Here is a 12,896-nt window from a genome sequence, read left to right as displayed (position 1 = left end):
TATTGCCCAGAGGCTTCTGGAGTGGTAGAACAATTGAATGGCACAATCAAGTCAAGACTGGGAAAGATGTATGAGTCTACCCGATTGGAGTGGCCAGATGCTTTGCCACTTGTTCTGATGGGACGTAGAAGTATTCCAGACCGGAACACAGGCTTGAGTCCTCATGAAATACTAATGGGAAGAGCTATGAGGCAAGCATGGGTGCCAGGACATAAGCTGATAAGTATATCTGATGATTAATACTGGAGTACTGCAAAGAACTGGCTGACCAAATGCGTACTATCTCTCACCAGCAGCCACGGCCCATGGAGGGAGTTACGGTGGGGCAGAGAGGCGGGGAGGGGGAGGGGCAGGGTGGAGGGTGCTAAAAACCGGCATATGGATAATTGCAGGTAAGTAAACAATTTAATTAATAAAACGAATTTGGTAGCACGCCTTGCATCGCAAAATGCGATGCAGTGCACGCTACGAAATTTGTTTGATTAATTAAATTGTTTACTTACCTGCAATTATACATATGCCGGTTTTTAGCACCCTCCACCCCTCCCCTCCCCCTCCCTGCTCCCTGCCCCACCGTAACTCCCTCCACGGGCCGCGGCTGCTCACCAGGTTGGGGGAAGACACTGTTGCCAGACAAGCCACTCCAGCACATGATCTGAACCCAGGTGATTGGGTAGTTGGGTAGTGCTAAAGAAACATACTCGAAAGACTTGCCTTGCACCGAGGTGGGGAAAACCACGTCAAGTGATTTTAGTTACCACCACAGCTGTAAAGTGTGCAGGAGTTCCACACTGGATTCATGCTAGTCACACAAAAAGAGTGACAGAACCTGATGAAATTGAAGCTGAAGGTTGTGCAGGTGAGGGGTCTCAAGATATCGATCCTGAAGTAGCTGAAGAGGATCAACCGAGCACCAGTCAAGATGATTGGATTCCAATAATTAATATACCTGCAGAATATGTAAGAACCAGAAGTCAAACCTACCAAGATAGACAGAGTGATGGTGAGGATGAGACAGGTTTAGAAGAAGGTACTCAGATCATAGAAATACGAGTTAAAAGTGATTCTGAGGAGGAACAGATTGGGATAGATCAAAATACTCAGATAATCGACACTCCACTAAGAAAACCAAGAGTTTGAAGAGCCCTAGCAGGACCAGATAGGCGTAGAAAAAGGTGTTCAGGAAGAAGAAGGTGAATCAAAACAAAGTCAAAGTCAAATTCAGCAAATACCTGAACAAGGCCAGATTAATAACCAGGCAGAAGAAACTGTAATAAGACCTGGACCTAGTCAGATAGAGAGGGACACAGAAGAAAACATTGAAATAGATGTGCCACAACTGAATGAAATCAAAAGAGCATTTGAAGAAGGCCGAAGCACAGTGCCAGCTAAAAGACTCGGAAAAGGAGACAAGTGGCCTAGGTTTGTCAAAAGACTGAAACTACGTTTAAAGACAATTAATGAATAACCAGAACAGGTAAATTGAATAATAATTCAAGATGAACAGCCTGTGATACAACCAAAAAGAAGAAGTACACGATTAAAAAGACTGAATAATAAATACAAAGGCCCTGAATGGACCTACATCGTGTTGGAAGATTTTGAAAACCTGGAAATAAGTCATGAAAGTGATGAAGAATTGATTGCTGATCCAACTGACGAAGACGTGAGACAAACCTGAAATTCTCACAGGGTAAAGAAACTGTGTTGAAGTTACAAAGAGGGGTTGATTCTCCTTAGTCAGAAATGGCTGATTGTTCTGTTAATGGTACACCGAAAAGAAATTGTTTAAAAACATGCTGTAGAGTATGTGTATGTAGTATAGCCATATTATTCATAGTTTGGATAGGACTGACAATAACTATCCCTTACATAATGAGTAGAGAGATGAAGAATGATACTAATAAGCAACCATTAGTAGATACAGATGAGCTACAAACAAAAAATACACTTGTAAGAAGAGATACACAAGAAGAAACACTTAGCATTAGACCACAAAAGGTAGATTTAGAAGCATCAGATGAGGAAATATTGCATTACTCTAGATTTAAAAACAGAACTCTCTTAAATGTATTTGCAAATCTGTTAGTACACTATGTAGAAGCTATGGAAATAAAAGATTGCTATGTTTGTATGAAACTGCCTACTTCAGTCGCTGAAGGTGTTACCTACCACCATTTACCACTAACATATGGAATTTCATGTAGTATTTTAGGCAGTTTATTCTATAAGAAAGGACCTTTGCAGTATTACTATTCTAATTTAGATGTAATATTTTCTGAACTTCCTATACGTGGTAACCAGAATCCTGTACATAGCACTAGTGATGCAACACGTTACATGGGTGAATATTTTCTAACAATAGGTGCAATAGATATAGCTGAAGCACACAAGAATAATTTTACATGCTCATTACAAGAGAAAGAGAAAATATTTTTGAATATGGTAGAGAAAAGAAGAGAGAGTTTCCAAAGAAAATCAAATTACAAGAATCATAAAATTCCTAAATGGGCTGAAAATATACGGTCTACCCTGAATGGCAAGACTCATGCTGCTATGTTGCTGGATTTTGAAAGGAAGGGGAAACTCTGTCTCCATAGAGAAAGAACTAGTTATTATAACAATATATTCATTGGTTCCAGTGAATGTGAACACAATTATAAGGTAATTGGGGGTTGGGGTTTCAAAGATGGAACTGAACCGGTGTTTCCTGGAATTTATTATATATGTGGAAACAAGGCTTATTATAAATTGCCAGATCATTGGTATGGGAGCTGTTATTTCGGAATAGTTTTCCCTAAAATATATCATGTGAATAAAATCACTGGAAACAATGAAGATACTAATGGGTTAGCACGTAGTAAAAGAGCTAGTTTTGGTGAAATGGTAGGTGATATATTTAGTGCATTGATACCTTCAGTGGGAGTGGCTCTAAATACAAACAGAATCTGCAAATTGTCAACAGTAGTGGATCGGTTATCAACTGACACTGCTGGAGGTTTCTTAATGGTCAATACCGAATTGGTTGCGGTCAGATCAATGGTTTTACAAAATCGACTTGCTCTTGACACATTATCAAAAGAGGACGGAGTCTGTAGAATGTTGAAAGCGCAACATTGCTGCACTTACATACCTGACAAAAGTGTTGAAATTAAGAAGTATGTGAAAAATATTACTAATTTGGAAAAAGAGCTTAAACCACTGGAGGTTGATAGTGCATGGACGAGACTTACTGATGGTCTCTCCTCTATAGGTAGTTGGCTTTCTAACTTAGGATAAAGTTTTGTGGGTAGAATACTGATGCCAATGGTGGGAATAGGATTACTAGTTTTAGTAATAATAATCTGTTGCAAATGTCAGAAACGTAAAAAGAAATACTCCGTAAATAGGCGAGGAGTGAAGAGAAAATTGATGAACTTGAATTAGAAGAAATGAATGGGAAAATATACAACAAAGTGAAAAATTTCCATAATAATAATGAAAAAAAACAAAATAGAAAGTTTGAAGAGATTGAGTTGGGTGAATTGTGAAAAGTTGGCATTGTGAAAAGTTGGATGTCCGAGAGAAGATTGCTTATGTGTTTTGCTAGCCATAATACGCTTGCACTTAAGATGGCTGCTGCTACGTGAGGGTTTCTATTGCGCATGCGTCTGTCATACTCACGTGACATGACATAATCTATGCTTTGGAGGGAATCTTTTTACTTCTGCGCAGTAGTATTTAAATGGCTGCTCTATGTTTTCACATGCATGAAGTTTGCACTGCTGCTTTTGCCAAGCTGTTCGTTCTGCCTAATCCTAATGCTATAGTTAAATATAAAATAATGGGTATAGAGTAGAGCTACATGGTATACAGTGTATTAATTTATTCTGTGTTCTAATATTGTTTCTTTTCTACTTTTCATATATCGTAATCTTGGGCCTGGGAGGTGTTATTACTCCATTTTGAAAGTCCTTCTGCGCATGACAAGCTCCAGAGAGAAGCTGAAGTCATTTGTCATTGAAACCAAGCCAAAGACAGTTACAGCCAAGATGTGGATGGGAAGCTGACCCCTCACTGTGCTAGAGGAAGCTAAACTGTACCCGTTGTATTACAATGTATTCAATGTTAAATTCTGCATTGTTGGGTGGAATAAAGATGTCATGTGAAAATAAATTGATGGGCGGGAACATAAAATTAATATTCAACACTGAAGTATCAAAAATTGGTGTGGTGTGATGACCTCTCCTCATTCTTTGTCCAATCAAAATTGGGGATCTTTACACTTGCAACATTGGGGGGTGGTACACTGACCTGGAAAATAGTATAACTTGCAAAGGTTTAGCTAGAAAAATTGTACGACTTGTCCGGATAGCTGACCTGTCACTGACCCACGCACTCAATAGGTGATTGAGAGCAGAAGTGCTGCGGAGCACTCTGTCAGAAGATTCGATGACCCAATCAGGGTCCGGGAAGCTGAGGTGCTGCTGAAGCACTTTGTCGGTGAAATCGATAACCCAATCGGGGTTCTGATTATTAGCTGCAGAGAGGGAGTAGCACAGGCGTTGCAACTGAACTGCGGGTGCTGGTCTTAACCGTTGGTGATCCTGTCCTGATCCAAATCTGGTTTCTCCTGTCCTGATTCTGAATCTGCACCTGCAAGCCTACTGGTGACTGCAACTTTCAGGGTTCTGTCCTTTAAACTGACCTGTGGCCAGGGTTAGTTCTTCACACCATTCCTAGGTAAATATAAATTGTGTGTGTTCGTCATTTTCTGTTTCCTCTTCTCACCCTCCTTAAAGTTTAAATTTTTGATAATTGTGCTTGCATATTATGTTCCTTCTCTTTACCCTTCCTAATGCTAAAAGTTGACATGATCTTTTTTCCCCTCGCTTTTTTTTAAATGTTTAATCGTTTTATCATATATTATGTTCCCTTTCATTACCCTCTGTATAGTTAAATGCTTAACATCATTTTGATTGTATATTAAGTCCTTGTTCTTTATCTTCTCTATTGCTAAATGATTGAAAACAGTTTATTGCATTTTCTGCATAGTTACATTGTGATTCTGATTTTCATTATTGAGAGTTTACTCGTGTTTAATCTTTGGATCATGACCATTTAAGAAACTTAGAAAAAGAATTTAAAACGTCCCGAGTCTGTGGTTATTACATTCAGACAGCACCTCAACGCCCTGCGCATTCTTACAACAGATGTATCATGATTGGCTCTGGTGTGTGGGGTCGCAAAATATTTGGGAAGAGCGTGGCAGATAAGATCTAAGCAGCTAAAGATGATTCCAAAGAGGGTGCGAAATGATATCTCAGGTTAACTGTGTCTGACTATGCTGCTATCCTATTTCTAATAGTTTTACTGGTTTACCCATTTTTAACTGTATATATGTTTTTAATGCACATACATTCTGTATTCTGTTTTGTATGAATTTTAAGGGTTGTTGGTACTTGAAATTGGTTTTTACTTTCATGATAAATGTTTTTATCGAATAAAGTACTACAACAACAACATGAGTGCAAATGTTATTTTTCCTATTTATTCGAACACCAAGATCCAATAGGTTTACAGGTAACAGTGACAAGGATTGGTAAGTCAATGGTATAGGACTTAGTAGGTAAAATAAACTGGTAGTAGAGCGAAGGTTACCTGATTAAATTATACGTCATTGATTATGGGCCCAGGTGAGTATGGTAAATTCATAGTCGGGTGACCTGCGCGCTCTATCACAGTCTTCTAGGGGACTAAATCTCTGACCATTTAAAGGGTGGGACAAAGTGAGATGCAAGTCTGGGAAAGGCTGAAATTAGATTAACTTTTAGTGGTACGTTGTCTTTACAGAGAAAACAGTTTTCATTTTGCTAGAGTAATTGCATAAACACTCGAATGGTTGATTTCTTCTTTACATTTTTTAATTAGCATGCATTACAACTCCTCCTACTGTCATCTTTGAAATGCTCATGACAACAAATGTACTTTTCATGGTTATTGAGTAGGGCAATGTCATCACATTTCCTTAGAATTATTAACATGATCCAGGCCCATAAGATTTTGATTGACTCAACTTTGGAAGTAGTTTCACAATGAGCACTTGTTTTTCTAAATACAAACTCTGTTTTTTCAAATATATTCCTTATATTAGATGTGGCAGGTGGAACGCTTCACGATTCATAATTAGTGTGAAGGGCAGTCTCAGACCTAATGTGAGCTGCAACATAATATTGATGTCAAAAATATTGCAATACAAAAATATTGTGGTCCTAAATATTGGCTCAGGTACTTAGAATTTGAACAACACAAATAGCACCTACAAAACATTATGTGGTCCTGACAGTCAATATTACATATGTCAGCATATCTATCTAAAAATATTTAAATTTATAATAACTCTAAAAAATAGTAATTTACCTATAAATTACATATATGTATGCATGTGTATATATCTATATATCTATATATTTACACACAGACTGTCATCAGCGCTGACATGAATGATGACATTTGAGATGTCATCAGTGATGCCACTGACCATGTCATGAGCGATGTAACATATGAGATCTTAAGCGTTGCAGTGTGGGGACATGAGTTATAGTTAGCTCAGCTATTATAACTGCTGAAATTCTCTGGTTTTGTGCATGGGAAATCAGAGCCTAACTATAACATCACCGTAACCTTTGTTTTTTACAGTGAATTTATAAGGTTTTTTAAAAACATATTTCCTAACTATAAAGGCCCTGTAACCTTTAGTTTTTTCTTGTGAATTTCAAAGGTTTTTCAACTGTTAATTGCTAACCATAACGTCCCTGAAACATTTGGATTTTCAGTGAATTTCTATGGTTTTTAAAGTAGCAATGGTGTTTGCAGAGTGGTGGGGAAAGGGGGCAGTGCTTTTGACCAGCTCTCAGGAATCCCACTGTGTAGGATTTACAGAAAGAACCAGGAGGGTTTCTTGGTCCCCAAAGTCTCTAGCACCAAGATAACTTCATTCCCCAACCAGAAGTGTGCCAGTAGACACATTTGCAGAGTGGTGTAGAAAGAGGGCAGTGCCTCCACAGATCTCTTAGCAAAATCACTGTGTGGGACATGCTGGAGGTAACAGAAGTGGTAGTTGGCCCCAACGATCCTCAATAGCCAGGGGAACTTCATCCCCCAAGTAGAACCGTGCCAGGAGGTTCATTTCCAGAGTGGTGGAGAAAGGACGTCCTTGATGATTGCACAGGTAGTGCCTGCGTGATTCTATGAGTGCCATTGCCAAAGACACACTGTGAATATTGGGTGTTTTTGACAAAGTGTAAAACACATATATAGACATATTTTACATAAAGTTTCAGTGTAGCTATTTAGTAAGACACTAATTTAACTTTCCCCTTTGTATGCATTTGTCGAAATACCTACATCAACAATGCATTTTCATTCTTCACAGTAACACCGAAGGTCGCAATGATATCTGTGCTCACAAATACAAATGACAAAATGTAAAACAAATATTTAAACATATTTTACACAAAGTTTGAGTCTAGCTGTTTAGTAACATAATTGTTTAACTTTATTTTAACAACACATTTATCAAAAACTATTTCAAAAAATTACTTTTAACATCTGAATTAATGAATAGAACCTAACTACAAAACACCCATAAACTACCCATTCTTACCCAAACTTAACTGGAATGAAAATCGTCCCCAAAACTAACACAATGCACACTCTGTGAAAAGCTCAACTCTAGAACAAAAAATAGTCATGTGAGATGACTTCCATCGTCTATCATCTTAAAACTTAACATAGAAAACATCTCTAACTGGCAATAAAGAAGAGGGAAGCTGGAGGACCATCTACATCAGTGGCACCAGCAACAATTCCCACCCAGAAGGTTCTTTGAAAGTGCAGACTACTGCAACAGAAATGGCTCGACAGTTTTTAAGAATCACACACAAAAAAATTAAAAAACAAAACAGAAAATCATGTCACTGAGAAATAAAGCAATATCATTGGATAATACAATTTTCAACAAAAAAATAAAAAGAACATGCCCATTTATCTATCATGAACATTCTTAAAGTGGAGTTCATAGTGAGCAAATTGAGTAATGCACAATATCTACCAAGACATTGTTAAGAGGTATAAATTAAAAACATTTTTGCAGGACTACGTCCATGCTTCACCATCTAAAAACATACCAAAGCAATAAGTGTAAAAACAGCAAGAAGGCAAAGGAAGGCTGAAGGACTCTGAACTTCAATACCAGCCACAACAACACTGGAACAGAGAGTCCCTTCAGATGTCCAATCTCAACTTCCAGAATCGACTCCACAGTTTTCCTGGCTGGCATCATACTACTTGGATTGTAGGTTTGTAGTGAGTGCTGGAGAGCAGGCCATAAGAGTCATCCGCAATGCTGAAAAGAATCATGAATGTAATTTTTTTTGTTGGGCCCTTCATAGTTTTTCTACATAAGCAGGCATTTTATTATCCTACAAAATGGGTATATAATAGCTATGTGTTGTGCATTTTATTATCTTCTAATTTATTGTGACATTAGTTACATCTAACTTGCTGCATGGACAAGTGAAAGTGTTCCTCTACAAATAAGTACACAGCTAATGTTGCACCCATAGCCGCAGCACATAGTTGCAGCGCAGCGAATGCATTGGAACCAGGGGGGTAATCATTGGAACAAACAAATAACCTTACCAGCGTGGTTTCGTATAATAGATCCTATGAAGCAGTTTAAGTTGGACTAGTTTGAATCTGGACCAGATCGCAGTCTCCCGGGACGAGGCAAGGGCCGTCCTCCAGTCCTCATCATCAATATCACCCACATCGAAACACCATTTTGCCTGAACTTTAATCAGCAGGTCGGGCGCATTATTTTGAAGCTCTGATTGGTGAGAGAGATGGCCTTTTCAGTAAGATAGTCATCTAGGAGCCTATCCTCCAAAGGAGAAGATACCGGCAGAACCTCGCCCCTGGAGAGCGCTTTAGACAGTGCACTACGAACTTGAAGATAGCGAAAAGTTTCGTTCTCATGCAAATCGAACTTGCGCTGCAGGTCGCTAAACGGAATGACTGCGCCTCCCACCGATACATCCCCCAGCCTTGATAATCCAATCAGATCCCATTTGTCGAAACCGGGCTGATGCTACAGCAGGCCCAGCAGCGGTAATTTGTTGGTGAATAACCTTCGTTATTTTCTTGTTGTTATTTGAACATTGCCGAGTGGGACGTGATACCGACTGACCCGGTACACCCTGCACCCTACGCGATCGACCCTCAACGCGGCTCGGTGGTTCCTGGATCTGGTAGCCACTTGAATGCCTTATCCCTTCCCCCTGGCCATGGATTCAACATGGTTTTAGATGCTTGAATTAGGCACTAATCAATGTCCTGATGATGATCCCTTTGATTTAAAAGTGGGATCGAAACGCCGTCGACCTTTTATGTGCCTTATACGTTGTTTATATCATGTACTATGTTGGTGTAAAGGTGCATCTTGAAATCCTTGTTCTAACTGCTATTTGAGAACTCTTAAGCTTTTGCCTAAAAGCCCTTGCCTGTTAACTACCTCTTCAATTGTACTAAGCTGTATGTACTTAATTGGGGTACAGGCTTGTGCCCCACCACGTGAAACTGTCGAAGGAAATTCTTTGTTTATTCCTGTTTGAGTAAATACATTGAGACCTCTGTCCGGCTGGACAAGTCATATTAATACAGAATTGACTGCGTCTGTATTTATCTTTCCGTATCAATCTATGTTGCAAGGGACCATTGTTGTTTCTTAAAATATGCTCCCCGAGGTACTGTGCTGACTTGTTTGGGGTACCCTTGTTGTTCTAAATATAATATATATATTTGTTATTTGAACAGGGGGCATCGTGAGTCCTATTAAGAAAAGGTTCACTTCCTGTGAAACAAGGCACATATGTGTGTTAGATGGGTACACAGAAATATATCTTCCTAACTATTCTTTGAAGGAGGGGAGGAGAGAATGATCATGGACAACACCTAAGGGACATGTATTACAGAACTTGCTCTTTTTTGTTGTTACAGTTGAATGAGGTATTCCTTCCATGCCATACACCCCTTGTTACCGATAAGTAAGTGGTACTATATAAACAATGTGCCATCTTATTTACCAGAAGAAGGATTCGTTCACAATTGTTAACCACAAAAGGCTTTTATTATTATTTACAGGAACATCCTATAGTTCCGGAATTCATCATCATCATCAACAAACTTTATTCCGTTTTATGGGTAAAACCATGAAAGTCAAACAAACATGAATAAAACATATTCCACAATACAGGTTAACAACTGATGATACATCAAATTACACAGGGTTTATAATTAAAATACATAGATTACAGTGCAGAAATCAATCACAACTTGACCTGAGTCTTAGGGCTGCCCTTAAAAAATTAAGAGTGTACAAGAAAATATCTGTAGACAGAAGTTGTAAAAAGATAAAAGCTGGTCTAACCCTCCTGAAACCAGCCTTTTTCAGCATAGGGATAATAAATAATTTTCTGGGAAGATCATAAAAACTGCAGAACATTAAAAAGTGCATCATGTCCTGAGGAGACTCTCCGTCGCAGCCACAGGGCATTAGGCACTCACTTCTGCGGGAGCCATGCGGTTAAGCCAAAAGATAATGGAAAAGACCGAGCCTAAACCTTGTCAATAAAAAACGATCGTAAATGCTTTTGAGCTCTAAAAGATATGGTTCTGGAATTATTTGCACAGGTAGAAAAGGCAACATTTATTGACAGTATGTTGTTTATATTTCAGTTCTCCTTCCCTGTCGTTCCCTCCCTTTCCTTCCCTCGCTGGATCACCTTAATATTCTGGTCCATTATGGCAAGCAGAATTGAGGTTATCAAGAGGTGGACCTATTGAGCAGCAAACCGACCCCAAGGACGAACCTACACCGTTACAGCTAACTTTTGCCAGTTATCATTATTTACTTTTTCACTTTTTAAAAAACAGTCAACAGTCTGTGTCTAAATCTTCTAGTGAGTGTGTCGACAACATACACAAACATACCACATTGTGTAAAATTTATAATGTTTTCTTCAAAACTGTCAACTGTTATATCGGTGTCCTGTTCTACAACTCCTCTCTTAACAACTCTTCATTCTCCCTAGAATCTTGCTGAGGACCAAAGAAATAAAACTGCACATCATCACAAACCTTTTCTACATCTGCCACAATACAATACAAAAGTGCTTTATCAATTTCTCCTACACATAAAGCAGGAGTTCTCAAATAGTACAGGCTCCTAACTAAAGTTTGCATTGTTGAGTGGTGTACAACTAACATTCTGAAATTATGAAAAGTGCTTTGGCACACTTTGTTTGATATACAAGATAGTGAGTGTCCCTGCAAATTTGTATGCTTTCTAATCTTGCACGGCTCCAATCATTGTAAAGTACTTATTTTCTGTTTGAAACTTCGGCTTGGATAGATATGTAGAAATGTCCCTTATATATCAATGAATTGCTGTTGAATACTACAAACACTACTACATTTTATTTATTTTATTTATTTTTTTGAAAGTTTTATAGAGCGCGAACCAGATGCTTGCGGATATCAGAGCGCTTTACAAGCAGTAAAATTTATACAAAAACAGTACAAAATAACAGTATATATCAAGCAGTAGGAGATATAAAACATAATACAGCAGTACACAGTCCAGAAATACAGAAATGTATGGATATAGTGTGCATAAATAAAACAAGACAAGAGAGGTAGGTCAAAAGCTGAATCCTAAGTTGAGCTAAATCTTGTCTCTGATACAGAGAAAGGTGCGGGCCGAGAGAGCCAACGTGCCATGTAGATTGTCTGTTTGCATCTATAAAGGTCGTGAATGTCAGAGAGGCTCATGTGAATCCCATTTTTATATAGGCGCCTGACTCTGCCTTCGTTGTAACTGTTATCTAATAACTTGTTCTACATGTGTATGTAACATCACCTCTTTCGCTATAGGAGTGCCTTCTCCATTTCATAATATTGATGAAATTGGGTGACCCAATATACCTTTGGAGGCTTGGGTAAAGACTAAATAACAGGTAATAATGCTTACAAGGGATTTATTCTTCAAATAGAATTCTCATAAATGTTTCACAAATAACTTATAAACACACTAATCAGAGGCCTCAGATATATTCATTCTTAAAATCAATTGAAGCAAATTATAACAGAATAAATCTGAAAGAAAAGACAAGTGGGTGTATATTTTACTCATTCAAATTTATGTAATTAAATAAGGTAACGGTAGGATACAAAATACAGTTCACAAAAACAAAAATGACTGAGATCCCAAGTTTTTACAATAATCTTGACACATCACCCCCCACTTGAGAAACCTGCACTGGCTCCCCGTCAACAGGAGGATATCCTTCAAGCTCCTCATCCAAGCAAACAAAGCACTTCACAAGACCGGCCCACCCTACCTCAACAGCCGGCTCTCCTTCAACATCCCCAACTGCCAGCTGCGCTCCGCTGACCTCTCACTCGCCACTGTCCCGCACATCCGAAGAACAACCACCTGCGGGAGATCCTTCTCCCACCTCGCCACCAAGACATGGAACACCCTCCCACTGAGCGTGCGACAGACCCAAGAACTGCTGACCTTCAGGAGGATACTCAAGACCTGGCTGTTCGATCAGTAGTGCCCCCCCCACCCAGCGTCTTGAGACCCTTGCGGGTATGTAGTGCGCTTTACAAATGATTTATTGATTGATTGATGATCACTTTTGTAAAGGCACAGTTCTTTTTTTACTTAAAATATGGAGATCATCGAGGGGCGTGGCTAGCAGCCGGAGATGGCGGCAGCGTAGAGGGAGAGCTCCGAAGGTAGAGTGGCCTCCTCGCAAATCCGATCAATAATCCGTCGACTACAGATTCCC

The sequence above is a fragment of the Lissotriton helveticus genome, chromosome 6, assembly GCF_964261635.1.
Source record: "Lissotriton helveticus chromosome 6, aLisHel1.1, whole genome shotgun sequence".
NCBI classification, from domain to species: Eukaryota; Metazoa; Chordata; class Amphibia; order Caudata; family Salamandridae; genus Lissotriton; species Lissotriton helveticus.
The sequence above is the reverse complement of the archived record's forward strand: the minus strand, read 5'-3'. Positions refer to the sequence as shown.